The sequence below is a fragment of the Acinonyx jubatus genome, chromosome B4 (genome assembly GCF_027475565.1).
Source record: "Acinonyx jubatus isolate Ajub_Pintada_27869175 chromosome B4, VMU_Ajub_asm_v1.0, whole genome shotgun sequence".
Classification (NCBI taxonomy): domain Eukaryota; kingdom Metazoa; phylum Chordata; class Mammalia; order Carnivora; family Felidae; genus Acinonyx; species Acinonyx jubatus.
The window spans coordinates 30,474,987-30,490,339 of NC_069387.1; the positions used below are offsets into that span (position 1 = coordinate 30,474,987).

At 40.4% G+C, this 15,353-nt stretch overlaps 1 protein-coding gene across 24 annotated transcripts in view; it reads right to left on the reverse strand.

Moving 5' to 3' along the window:
* PARD3 (par-3 family cell polarity regulator) overlaps positions 1-15,353 on the reverse strand; it is a 665,533-nt gene that overhangs the window by 78,439 nt on the left and 571,741 nt on the right. The gene's annotated exons all lie outside the window — the stretch shown is intronic.

The following is a 15,353-nucleotide window of genomic DNA, read 5'->3' on the forward strand; positions in this document are numbered from 1 at the left end:
TACTATAAGCCTTGCCTCTGAAATGCTTCACACCTTTATGTCCTTTCAACGATTCTGGTGTCCCCATGTTTGCAGGGGAAATTGACTCACGACATTCACTATCTGCTATAGCAAACTGCTTTCCAACTGAATGGTAATTGACAGTATGTTCCTTCTTTTTCCAGGGCAATGCTAACTATACTCTCCAAAGTAAAGCCATATGCTTTGTTTTTCAGGTATTTAAATCACTTTAAATCAACTTAGCCAATCAAAGATGAACCATATATTATCTTTGTACCATGGTAATGAACAACTTCCTGTCACCCTTGCCGGAATGGGAAAGCCTGTTACCTGGGTAAATTCGGCTAAGAAAGGAATACAGAGCTGAAGATAATTAAAGTGCTTTAGACCAGTCGCCAATTGATTTTCCTCTTGTAAAGGTAGCTCAATTGAAATGTTCAGAATAAATCATGTGTTAGAATTATCTTCTGAAGTAAGAGCTGAGAGCATATTGATTAATAATTATTTGCACTAACAGACTCAACTAAGGCAATATCATCAATTACCTTAAAAATTGGCTCAGATCAATCACAATGGAATCATTTGAGTTTGAAGATTCATTGTCTTCTGCTTAGTATTTTTAAAGAAATCAACAGAGAGGCAGGGCTCCTGAATGGAGTCCTAAGCAAACACTGCTAGCCTGTTTAGAATGATTTGTGATTATTCTGAATATCATATTGACCTAGACCTTTTAACTGAGTAATGAGTCTCCCACGCTTCCACTGAGTAGGAGGTCTCCATGGTAAACAAATGTTTTCCACATATGAAACAGGATAGATGTGTACAGTGCAAGAAATGTACTGCTGATGATAAAACACAAAGTGGGTCAGAAAGTAATGATCCGGGAGGCCAACGAGCCAGTGATGTGCACACATCCAAGTTTTACCTACCAGATCCACGCATATATATGCCCAATATATGCCCATTTACTGAATGACACCTACAGAGCAGAAATAAGAGCACCGAGAAGTACCTTCAACCTAGTACATTCATGCAACTGAATGTGATTTGAATAACGACACCACTCCAAAAGTGTTTAAACACAATCGGGCTTACTCAATCTTACTGGCTAGTTTTTGGCAATAATGTCCAGTTCCCACTCCCTGACTCCCCAGAAATGCTCCACTCTGCTGCCAACACAGGGACTCCAAAGTCCCAATGTGACCTGCCACTCGTCCCCTCACAGCCTTCCTGGCACAGCACTAACTTCTGTAGTCCCTGTCAAGCGCCTCTGCCTGACTGATGACCCTGGTGCTCAGTGTGGTCTGTAGACTTCTGGGGGTCTCCAAGATCCTCTCAAAGGGTCCATAAGGTCAGAACTACTTTATAATGATACTAAGACGTTATTTCCCTTCTTCACTGGATTAACATTTGCATGGATGGTATGCAGTGGGCAAGGGAGCTGATAAAACAGCTGGAAGTTTGGCACCAATCAAGGCAGTAGCACCAATAATCCTGGTGGTCATTGTATTCTTCCCCTCGAAGCACTTGAAGGGAGATAAATGCAGGTTTCACTTGGGCATACCCTTGATGAAGCAGTAAATATTAATTTTAGTAAATCTTGCCCCTGAGTACATACCTTTTTTTTTAATGTTTATTTTATTTTTGAGAGAGGGAGAGAGAGAGCAAGCACGAGCAGGGGAGGGGAAGAGAGAGAGGGAGACGCAAAATCTGAAGTAGGCCCCAGGCTCTGAGCTGTCAGCACAGAGCCTGACATGGGGCTCAAACTCACAAAACGTGAGATAGTGACCTAAGCCGAAGTCGAACGCATAACTGACTGAGCCACCCAGGCACCTCTGAATCTTTCTAATGTTTTGTCAGGAGAAACCAAGTACACATAAAGCTGTTGTGTTATACACCAAAGTATGTTGTCTGACTCAAGGAAAAGCACGTGTGTGACTGAACTGTGAGCCGAACTAGTCATTTCTTTTCACAGAGTACCATTTTGACTTAAAAAGAACAACTGACAAAAACCTGTTACTCAGACTTAGGTACTTAAAAGGCATTTTGAATAGCAGAACAAAAAGTTTATCCCTGAAAGTTTTAGTTTTCACATCACAATGGCATGTAAGAAACTATCACTTTTCAAGTTTGGATGTAGGAAACACAATCAAGGTGGACTGTCTTCATAGGCTTTAAACAAAACAACCCAATGAACCACATCAAATACAGAAGCAGTTATGAGAATCCAGCTGTCCTCTCTCAATGAGCCAGACATCAAGAGCTTTCTAAAAATGCAAGATGATGATCTTCTCACTTTTTTTAATGTTGAAGAATAGTTATTTTATATAAACATGTATCATTTATAGTAGCATGTAATAGGTTTATTTCTGTTGATTTTTAAAGGTCTTAGTAAGTAATTTTTAAATCCCTCAATTTAAATTTCAAATACAGTAAATATCAATAGGTATTTACCCACAAAATAAACAAAAAGCTCTTTGAGGCCCTCAATAATTTTTCAGAGTGTAAAGGGATCCTGAGACCAGAGAGCTTGAGAATCACTGATCTGGTCTTATCCCTGGGCACCTTCTCAGCCAGTGCAATTCCTGCCCTCAGGAGCTCACAGCCTAATACTGAGGCATGCCAGGGAACAACAATTTACAGTGCTGTTTGATGAATGCTGTAACCAGAGGCCCTACATGCAAGCAAAGAGAGCATGACAAATTCAGGCCTGGAGGAGGGAGAGGAGAGGCCCCGCTCCCCCACCCCACCCCACCCCACCCGAGGAGCAGGAGGCAGGGGAGGAGGCTCCCAGGCAGACACAGAGGATGCCGGTGGGCAAGGAGCATTTCAGGCAGAGAGACAGCAGAAGCAACGGCATACACATAGGCATGGCCCCTCACAAGCCCTATAGTGCAGCCAGCCAGAGCAGAGACTGTGGGCAGAAGAGAGTGAAATGGCTAGCAGGGCAAGTAGAGTCCAGACCATTCCAGATCAACAAAGTTGATGATGGACCACCAGAAAAGCCTTTAATCAGGGATGTGAGAGAGGTGTCAGGTTTCAAGCAAAAAAAAGTTTTGTCAATGATGTAAAAAAGAAAGGAGTGAAGAGGCACGTGATGACGAGAGGCAGGAGAGCAGGTAGGAGGCTACCATAATAAGTTCAGGTGAAAAATAAAGCTTTATCTGGGGCACTAGTGATTTGGGAGCAGATGGGGGCAGGTCATAGCATCATTACCCAGGAGAGACCTAGAATTGGGAAGGAGCCTGTCTGGAGGAAAGTTTTCGAATTGAATTGGGGTGCGCTGATGGTGCTGAAACATGGGACCTCCAGGAAAAATACGAAGTGGGCAGCTAGGTATATTCCGTGTGGAGGATACGGCCATCACACCAATCACTGGCTGAGACTGCCACTTAAAGTACCAAGGAATCAGAGAGACAGAGGAAGAAGGGCTCCAGCAGACAGGAAGGTATAATCCAAGGTCAACACAGAAAACATCCCCTGGCCCAAGGAAGACACAACTATGACTCTTTAGATTGAACTTGAACCAACTTGTTGGAGATTCAAAAACAGACCAGCCAGAAGATGCTTTCCAATTCACAATATCAGTGGCTCAGTATGTGGTCCAGGCTCAGTGGCAGTGATGAGCATGGGGACTGAGGCACAAGGGGAAGAGAGGGTAAATGCAGATAGGCACTGATTTGGAAGGATTTCTGCCCCTGCTTGAAAGAGACAGCCAACCTTCCAAATGAACAACGACAGTATCAGCTTCACCTCCTGGTTCCCATGTCAGACGCAGACAGAGGAAGTTTGGATGAGAGGACCCAAGACTGAGAGAGTTTTATATATTACATGTGATGAAAACTGTTTCCCAACAATGAACTAATTTTATATCTGAAGCCAGGAAACAGATACTCTGGGCTAAAACTTGGATGCGTTTGAAATCTGAGGACTTGGTCTAAGCACACAATCTGGTGGAAAGTAAGAGCTCTTACCATGTGAATGGGACTTAGCAGAACGCTTCAAACTCAAGCATTCAAAATCTAGCACGAACTACTTTCCTGTTTTTCCATCTGCCCTTTAGGTTGTTGCATCTGGAGCAGGAACAGCGCTACTCTTACAAGATAGTTTATGTCTTCTCAACACAGATCTTCAACTTTTCAATAATTTCATTGCTGCTTTATGCTTTGCAAAGAGATCTTCCATTTATTTAAACCAAAGGCTTTTTTAAAGGTTTTTTATTTATTTTGAGAGAGAGAGAGAGAGAGAGAGAGAGAGAGAGAGAGAGAGAGAGAATCCCAAGTGGGGATTCTGTGCTGACAGCACTGAGGCCAACATGGAGCTCATTGTCATGAACTGCGAGATCATGAGCTGAGCTGAAATCAAGAGTCGGAGGCTTAACTGACAGAGCCACTCTGGCTCCCCTAAACTAATTCCTTTCTTCTGTCCCAGGCAGGACTGGAAGATGCCTGAAACTGCCAAAAGAATCAAGAATGTGTCCACCTGAGTGGGGTAACTGCATGGCAGGGGGTTGTTGATGGAGTGCACCTGCATCCTTCCCATCTTGCACAGAAAATCTTCGGATCCAGGAAGCACTAGCTGGCTCTTGTCTGCGTGTCTCAAGGCTTTGGATGAAGCCATTACACGGAAGTACCACAGGGGCTCCATGTGAATGGGACAGAAACAGCCACATCACTACCATCCTCATTCTCAAATGATGACCACCCCTGCCTCTCCATCTGGGTTAGAGGCATTAAAACTAGAACATATTGTTGTAGCATTCGAACTTTTAGGTTAAACTCAGTTTTAAAATATAACTGAACCAGCGTGAGCCCCTAAAACTGATTTTTGAAGGAAATGGGAATACCGCTAAGGACAAGCCTTCCCTGAATCATACAAAACACCTTTTGAATTAAACAAGTAATTCTTTCCACTGAAGTATCTAATTTGAATTTAAACATTTCTTTACATGCTACCTTAATTAGATGCACGTTTCTCCCAGCATCTTAATTTTATGCATTTTACACTTCTAAGCAGCTTGCTAGTGAGGATTGCTTATTTGCATTCATTTACATACAATTTGCAAGAAATGTTGAAAAACCTAGAAAGGGAGAGATTGTAAATTCATGGATTTTTTTCCCTAAATAAAAATGTCAATTCTATGAGGAAACAAACAGTGCATTTTTCCCTTGCTTACCTAAAGTGCTTTCAAGACTACTTTTAATATTTGTACACACAAAGAGATCCATTTAATGAATACTGGAGTAGGAAGATTTTCCCCTGCAAGTTAATAACAATGATGAAAAAGGCTCCAAACTTCTAATCGCCTTCTTAATAAGAACATGAAACATTCTCAAGCAGATGATGCCTCCTGAAAAATATTATTTGCAAAGTGCATCTTCTCATACAATAAGGACATATTTTATCAATTCTACTCTAAAGATTCATCCAATTTAAAAACTATTTCTTTTAGCAGTGGGTAGTTTATTCTGTATGACATTCACTCTAGTTAATTGGATTTTCCCCACATCCCTCTCCTCTCTTGAGCTTGAATTTATATTCACAATAATTCTGCCTTCCTTACAGAAGTGCTAACTGAAGCTAGAGGACCAGTTTGGGACACTCTTTGTGTCAGAAAATTTAGTCGGTTATTTTTTTGGAGATGGAAGTTCTTGATACTTTCCTGGGTTGCAATGCCTTGTATTTCTACTAACATCACAAAATATGGGGTGCTCCTCTCCTTGTGATCTTGAACATGAGCTTAAACAGGGCTCTGGGAATAGGTCTCCTACAGCAGCCATTTCTGCAAGAACAGTAGAGGGAGTAAAATGGTGGAAAACGCTTAAAATATAAGTGCTTTCAACATTAAAATTTTATCTCCCTGATTTCTTTGGAACATGATCGGGAGCTCCCCCACCCAAGCTTCATAAATAACTACTGCACTTACAGAAGGCTCTCCCCTCTGCATATTGAAAGTAATTTTAGGTTACTGATCTTCGCTTCATGAAAGAAAGCCGCCTGCCCAAAATAAGACATGCCTAGGCAAAATTAGAGTTTTGACATTCTTCAAGTTGTAAAATAATGTTATCTGGCAGATGGAGCTTATCCTTGAAAAACAGTGGAAAGACTAGGCATAGAAGTTGCCTCTCTGAAGCGGTAAGGGAGGCAAGGGGCAATCCTGGGAGGTGCAAGTTCCATCAGACTCCAGGAGCTTCCTGTGTGGGCTCCGGCTGGTCACGTGACTTCCCCGTGCCTCCGTCCTCCTGATGTAAAACCAAGATCGCACAGAAAAAGCAAAAACAGATGCTGCACTTGAGACGATCTCTCTAAAGTAAACAAATTAGGGAATTTATACATCAACTGTGGTCTCTGGAAATCAGTGAGAACTGAGTTTCCTAAAATAATTCAAGAAATCACGATGAATACCCTATAACATGCGAAAGCTATTTTTTTTTAAGCAAACACTTTTTTCCCTCCATTCTCAAGCCACTGTGAGGTGGATGATGGAGGACACACTGTGGATTGAGGATGATATGTATCTAAATTAGCACCTGTAGTCCCTGAAGAGTACCAGTGGGACTGTAGCACAAGAAACACTATTTTTATCTAAATGCTTAGGAAAAGTCTGTCTTTGTAAACTTCACTTTTATAGCAGGAGTGATTACATATATTAGAGAAAGGTCTGGTGAACTTATCCATTAAGTTATAATTCAACATATGCTTATTTATAAAACAGACTTGCTACTTTTGCTGTAGCAGAATAGAATAATTGAATAATGAAATGATCCTCCATCCTAATATTATAACACCCTAAATTGTCTTCAAATATCTCTAGATGTGCCAAAACGATTTCTCTATGCTAACAGGAGACTCCAAATTGCTTTATGGTACAAATAATATGCCAAACAGTGTTTTAAGGAAAAAACAGGTCGATAATTAATCCAACAGAAGAACTGCAAAAAGGTTGAACACAATTGATCCAATGTTTGTGGTTTCTACTTTAAATTTTCATCTTATTTAATCCCAATCTTAAAATAAACTTGATTTTTTTTATGTGCCCATTTTTATTTAGTCTTAGACAAATAAGATCCTCAGCACTGACGGTGGACTTTCTTTATCCCACTGAGCAAGGTGTCTGGCTCTTTTCCGTTCAAGCCCTGTCTGGCACTTGGAACAGGCATTCTGTGACTATAATGTATATAGTAAGCAGTGCACAGAATGCTTGCTATGAATACACACACACACACACACACACACACACACATTAAGATACAAAGTGAGTATTAACTGACAGTACATGGTGACATGCTAGGTGCTTGTCAGAGAAAAATTCTTTAAAAGAGACAAATGATAAGCATAGACTTCAAAAGCAAACATTTATAGTGTGTTTATGTTCTGGGACAGGAGACACATTTACCATTCTCAAGAAATTAGCTCCATTTAGACAGGATATATTTATATAACTAAGAATATCAGACATCATATGTTACATAAAAAATGAGAAGGGACAGAAGGTGCCATAAGAAGCAACACTTAGAAATGTATTTAGAGTCATGTAGATGGGCGCAAACACCCCAAATGGAATTTGAGGAAGAGGTGTGTGATGTCAGCAAATGGAAGAGGGCGGGCTCTATGTATGCACACAAATGAATACATATTTGCATCACCCACGAGCAGAAAGCTTGCCACTCATTAGCTACAAAATCTTGGGCATGCTCATTCACCATCTCTTTAAACCTTAGTTTCCTGATTTATGAAATGTGGATAATAATAGTAACTCACTGTGAAAGAGAAATGTAAAAACCGACGGAATGCACGCAAGGCGCTTACGTGGTACTTGGTGCACAGACTATGCTTTCAAGAAATATGAGCTATAATAGAGCTGATTTACATTAAACTTACCTCACCCCCTCTTAGCCCAATTATTCATTCTTATGTCATTTAATTTGTTCTCATAATGACTTTTCCCATCCCTTTAATCAGTCTTGTTGCTGGCCTGGGAGGCCCCTTGTCTACACTTTCTAGAAATAAGTGACCCAGACGGAGTTCAGCATTGAAGTGCTCCATGGGGTTACAGACTATACAGTGACTCCATCTCAGCTTTGTGACATAATGCTGTATCTAGAGTGCATTGAATTGTGCTAGTCTCTACCCCATCAAATCTAATCTAGGAGCACCGTAATTGGGAGTCACTTTTACAATCACCTTTATTCTTACTATTTCTGCATCTCCTTATATTGTGTCCTAGCTCTTGTGTTTTTGACGACTTTGGATAAAATACAGGATGGTCCTAACTCCCACCTTATGTTGAACAATGTATGAAATACACAGACTTTCCAGGGAAGCTTTGAACTCATTCTGTCACATGACTTTCATGATAGTGGCATTTCTTGTTACTTACTTTTGACCTGTAGTATCTTTTAAGTTAATACTTTGTAATACTTAAGTTAAATACTTCGTACACTTCCTGTTCTGATTGCTAATGAAGATAAGAGGAAGACCAGAGCTAAAGCCAATTATCTGTGTAACATCCTATGAAGTGCCTCTGTCAGCTAAGTCTTTTGTTTTTGAGGTTACCATGTAATGTGAGCTCTGTTCATCCACCTTATGAAATGGCTTCTTGTATCTGGAAACAGGTAGACATTACACTTTATGACCTTGTGCTTTCCCAACTGCACTCCCTAGATGAGAAAATATTCAGCTCCGAACTAAGTTAAATTAATTTGAATAGTGCAGTATCTTCAAACAATGTATTCTATTCCAAATTTAAAGTGTGTGTATATGTATAGGGCATGCATCCGCAAACACACACACACACACACACACACACACACACACACACACACACACACACCCCTACATAGCTCATAACTTGGACAATTTTTTGCAGTGACCATATACTATGTATATATTCTTAGGAAAAACACTTGCTTGTTTTTAAGATTCAGTTGGCTTCTGAGTATTCACAGATGGTCTGAATGTTGTAATTACTCAGTCTGAGGGACTGATTGGCCCAGGGCTGGAATGAACCCTCAGCCTCCTGGTTTTTGTCCCACTGGCACTCAGTTCAGACTGAACTTTTAGGACGATACATTGTTTTCCTCTAAGAAAAAAATAGAGACCACCTGTCTGCCTACACCAAACAAATAAAAGCAACAAAAACAACAACAACAAAACCAACCTCCAAGTTCCTGGTGTGTACATACTCCTTTGTGGAACCTTCAACAATGCAAAAATCATTAGTTTGTGTTTAACTACTTTAGGATATCAAAGTTGCTCTAGCCTTCACTCTTACTCAGACCAGATACTTACTGAGTGAATACCAAATCCAGGACTCCAGGTTAACACATCAAGGTACTTTTTTTTTTTTTTAATATAAATCATCTAGTTGTCTCCTTGAATTCTCCCCGCAGTTTACTGTGTAACCCTACCTCCTACCACGAAGAATATGAATTTGTTATTATGTAATGAGATGGATGAGACATTATCTTGGACCTTGATGTCCACATTATTCCTCTTCACATTAGCAATGACGGCAGCAAGTTTTTAGAAGATGATGCAGTAATTAAAATTGTGAAAAAATTCTATAAGCATAATTACTGACCAAATTAAAATTTTCTCAATGTTCTTTTTTTTTTTATTTTTGAAAGAAAGAGTGCAAGTGGAAAAGGGGTAGAGGGAGAGGGGGCAGAAGATCCAAAGCAGGTTCCGTGCTGATAGCAGCAAGCCCAATGTGGGGCTCGAACACACAAAGCATGAGATCATGACCTGAGCTGAAGTCGAATGCTGAGCCACCCAGGCATCCCCAAATTAAAATTTTAGATCACTTTATTTCTTCATTATCAAAGAACGCTAATAAATTCAGATTATAAACAGAAGATAAAAATCACTGGTAATCCTGACAATCATGATTTTAATGTTTTGGTCTTTTGTTCTTATAGTCAATATTTAGTGGAAGGTTTATCATATTTCAGTAAGTTTTACCAATTTACCAATTTTTAACTAAAATTAATTTGCAATCTAGAAGAACAACCATTTGAAATCACTGGTGGGCATGTGCATATACACAGGAATATCTGGAGATCTGTCCTGGAGGCATCTTGATAGACCATGGTATCATCTTTATTTTTCTTTATGCTTTTCTACGATTTTGAATTTTTATAATGAACACAATTCCCTTTATTATTTAAAAAAAAAGAACTATTCTATTTTTTGTTGAAAATTTTCACTGGCTGTTATTTTGTTTTATGACAGTCAACTGAACAACAAATACACCCTGATACTCCTTTATAGATTACAAAATTGTCAAAAGCAGTTAATTCCCTCAAAAGGTGTCACAAAGTAGGCAATTACAAAGGGAAAGCAAAATTGCCAGATTAAACCCAGACCAAGGATTTATTTGGGCAGTGACCTGATAGCTACGAACTCACCCTAATATGTGTGTCCCCTACTCCACGCGCAGAGGGGCTCCCTTAATAAAGACTGACCTGCAGAAGCCACAGACAAGCCACACACAGAACTGGAGAGAGAAGCACTGCGTGAGGACCAAGAGGTAATAACAAGTGCTCTGAGCAGGTGGTCCCCTGTGGCTGGTTAGCTCAGGCAGAGCTGAGTTAACAAAGCCAAAGTCATGGTTTCAAGCGGGTGACCAGGGAGCTTTGCTTGGCTCCAAGGCCATTGAGGGCAGTCCTAACTTCAGTTACCTGTCAGCAAGGGCGGGTCTGTTGCCTTGAGGAAATACGAATAATAACATGAACAGAAGAAAGCATTCACAGTTTTCAAAATTCACCTTTGGACCAGGTGTATAGAACAACAGCATCTTCCTTCTTCCTTTTTTTCATTTTTATTTTTTTTTAAGTTTTATATATTTGTTTTGAGAGAGAGCATAAGCAGGGGAGGGGAAGAGAGAGGGAGAGAATCCCAGGCAGGCTCTGCACTGTCTGCACAGAGCCTGATGTGGGGCTCGAACTCACAAAACGTGAGATCAGGACCTGAGCTGAAATCAGGAGTCAGATGCTTAACCGACTGAGCCACCCAGGCACCCCCTCCTCCTACTTTTGAACACAGAAGATGCAACCGTTCTCTTCTGAGTGACTAATCAGAACGGGTGAATCAACTGGGTGCAAAGAAGGGTGTGAGCTTTTAGTTACAACCTCCTAGGTTCTGTACCAAAGAGTATTCTTCAAGTGCGAGGAGCAATCGCATAGCCCAACAAAAAGTCGAATATTATATCCATGAAAAAATGGTCCAGTGATGCCAGGAGATTACGTGTATATCCTGAATTGCGCTGAGGCAAGGAAGTAATCAAGACAGCCAATGGTAAGTAAAGGCCTGCTCAAAAAAAGCAGAATTGTATATATAAACTATCCTTGAGGCTATGATCATGTAGATCTTTGTTATGAATGGTGATGATAATGGTAACTAATTGATCTCTAGCTACGTTATCAGCTTATATTCCTTGTCTCACTTAGTACCCCAAGCCCATGGGACAGGGAGAACCACGACTCTTTTTCACAGCTTAGAGAGGCTAAAGACCTGGCCTAACGCCACCCAGACAGTTAGAGCCCCTGTGAGTGCTGGCTTCCAGATCCCCCTAACAACAAAAAGGAAATCATACATTTCCTGTAGACAGTTAATACATTTAGGGATGCGTGGTATTTGCTGATGTGGAGAAGAGGTTAGAGGAAGCTGGCTGCTGCCCTGTGGAATGCTTTTTTTTTTTAAGTTTTTATTTATTTATTTTGAGAGAGAGAGAGAGAGAGAGAGAGAGAGAGAGAAAGAGCACAAGCAAGTGGAGAGGGGCAGAGACAGAGAGGGGGAGAAAGAATCCCAAGCAGGCTCCGCATTGTCAGCACAGAGCCCAACATGGGGCTCGAACTCACGAACCGTGAGATCATGAACTGAGCCGAGATCAAGAGTCAGCTGCTCAATTGACTGGGCCACCCAGGCACCCCCGCCCCATGGAACTTCTGCCAGAAACTGAGGGAGTTAAAACCTCACAAGAGTGAAGAAATGGGTCAGGAAATGCATTTGTGGCAACACATGGGATCTATCTACTTATTTGTTCATCTCTGGTTGAGGAGTCTTGGTCTGTATCAGAAAAAGGAAACTGTTAACAGCCTTCCGTCACAGGGCTTAGTACTTATTGTCCGAGAAGGTATCAGTCGCCCATCAGGTATCAGGTGCTGGTCCGACTGCTTGGCTTGATGTATAATAAGGAACCGGGGCTAGCTGGGCACTGAACATCAAGAGATACCAAGTAGTAACAACAGGAAGAAGGGGACAAAGCATTGGTCACCAGGCCGCTGGCTCTTCCCACACTAGGCCTACTGCCGCGTCATGGAACAAAAGCTCACACGTAGACACCAGGGCTCCAATAGCAGATGGTTTTTCAGCTGGCTGCCGTGGTCAACACAGGCATGTAGATGAGTGTGGCTGTCCCTGCACCCGCCTCTGCTATTTCATGAACAGGGTAGACGTGCAACAAACTCTTTGGCAGCTTCTTGGCAAATCTCCCCTTTCCCTCCCTCCAGGACACGTGTGGGTGCCTGTGTGTGCATGCGAACACACACACACACCTGCCACATCATCTTTATAAATGGTATCTGTTCACAGGGAGGCAGCCTGGAATGGGAACGGGGCAGGATTGAAGACAGAGTCCTGTCTCTGTCCTCATGTACTATGCAATCGTTCCAAGTCTCTCATTTCTCATCTGTCAAAGAAGGATGTCCACTCATCTACTCTGAGGGGGCTCCTGGGATGAAGTAAAGGAACCTGTGTTACATACAGCGAGCAGTGTTTGGCACACAGTACACTAAAAGAAAGCAATTCACTAATATTATTGTTAGTAGCTGCTCCTCAGGAAATGCTGATAAATCAGATCTTATGTCCACTGTGAGAACCTTCTTGAAAGAAAACAGGTATTCTCTCATTTTTTAAAAATAACACTTTATAACAGAGGAAGATCCTTATCTCAGCATACATACAAGTTGACTTAAATAAATTAGTAGAAAATCAAAGAGAAATTAAAATTGAGTTTTTGGAGGCTCTGAATGTTAAAATTCATAGTTATATATGCCAAAAAATGTCAATTATATTGTAAAAAAAATGAAATGAGTGTTGATACATGAAGAGATTAAACAAAAAAGAAAAGGAAAAAATTAAAATGAATTAAAAATAAAAATAAGAGAAATTTAAACAATAATTTAAAAAGCAAATGAATTTAATAATTTTAGAAGTAAAATGCATTTTACTACAGCAAGAATGAATTTAAAAATAAAATGACCTGATTTTTAAAGAATGAAATTTAATATATTTAAGAGACTCATGTAAGCATCCCATCAGGATACAGAGCTCTCGATACCCTAAAAATCAAATGAGGAGACATGGGGTCTCATCTAGCAACTGAGTGCTGAGTGCTTACTTCTGCTGATAACTGCCCTGGGTGCAAGAGAGACAAAGTTGAACGACAGGATCCCTACCCCAGAACATCATTGTGTTTGGAGAGAAGGATCAGAGAGCTTCTAAAATATTTTAGACTTTTCAAGCATGTTTGGTACACATCCTCTTTTCATCTGACAGATGAGAGGTGTGAAGAACTTACTAAGATTGAGATCCACTCTTTGGAAGAAGAAAACATCATTTCTTGCCCAAACATCATAGAGTATAAGTGAGGATGAAAACAGAGGTACAGAGAAGTTAAGTGACTTCACACAGCAGATCCAGAACCAGGGCCACGGCCTGTGACCCAAACCACTTCCCAATGTATCTGCGAACTCAGTAAGATAAACCTCCTCTTCCTTGTATTTCAAGTGATGCTTTTGCATATTGCGGCATTCATCAAATTTCATTGTAGAATCCATTCTTTTTATGAGTTTATACTCAACTTAATAGGAGAAGAAAAAAAGAAAAATAGGTCTAAATATGTTTAACATGTCTCCTGGTAATAGTTAAGGCACAATACATGGATCTTTTTCTCCTATTGTTATTCACACACGAGAGACAAGTGGCTTAGATCCAGAAAAAAATAAGATTAGCAAATCCACTCAGTGACAATGGCCACCTGAGCTGGCAGTAATTGAGAATGCCTGGCATTCTGAGGGTCCAGAGTTTGTATCCACTGAGGTCTGCATTTGAATACAACCCAGTGGGCATGGCTCCCTTTCTCTAGTGTCACCTTCCCCACCACCCAGGCCCTGCTGCCAGCTTCAGTTCCAGTGACACATCTCTAGTTTCTCCCTCTGCCTGTGCCAAGACACCATGGCAGTTTAATGTCTAAGGTCATTTTTGGGATGGGTATAATGCAAAAGAGGGCTCTGTTTCTTTCTGCCTCTACCAAGAGATAGAACGACAGAACCCTCCAATGTGAAGCAAGTGTTCCCAGAGTCAGAGAAATCACTGCCCCCAGTCCACTCACTTGAGTTCTGCTGATATATCAGTGACTGGGTTTGCTATAGTATAAAATATAATCAAGTTATTAAATAGGGATGGTGTGAAAGTGCTGTGCTCATATGCAAGAGAAGTTTGGGAGATAGCTGATCTATTTTGGAGAATGCTTTGAAAGAGTTCAAGATTTCTCTCATGTTCTAATTAAAAGTCAGTGGCAGCTCGATTACAGTTGGAATATTCATGAATTGAAGTTCTATTCCATCCCTTGATTAGAGCTCTCTTTATAGTAAATGTATTGACTAAGCCTAGATCTCACTTGGGAAATGGAAGGTTGATGCTATTGATAGTATTGATTTCAATGATGGATGAAAGTTAGAAGAGAAATCTGAATTAATTTTCCAATTACCTTTTTTAATGTGGACATTAGCCAGAATATGATTTTTCTTCATAAGTAGAACAACTGTTTGTTTAGCAAACTTTGGATTTGCTTCTCTTATATCTAATTACAAGCTCATTAATTTTTATGATCATATTAAAGAACTCCAATAAAACTTTCAGTGACTCAAGGGAAAGGTAGCTTTAGACAGTCAGCCATAATGAAGCAAAACAATTGTACTGGCATCATTAGGACAAATGTAAGGCATAATTTGAGTCTGGGGACAATAATCTGCCAAAAAAAATTAAAATAACACACTGTAAATGTTTGCATCATAAGCACATTTCGTCAACAGCAACCTCAGAGCTCCAGTGAAATCAGTTTGATGTGTTATGTATTTAACAATGGAAAAAGTCTTTGATTTTGTATTTCTCAACTAGGAGACATCTGATGCTGGAGTTATTGGAACTTTCAGGTGCAAATCAGCAGGAGCTGAGATCTTGAATACCTGCTTATTGAACTTGCCTGATCTGACTATATTGAGTCTGTTATACTGATATCTGAACTTGAGTTTAAAAATACTCTTGAGCTGACCTAATCTCTAATAAAA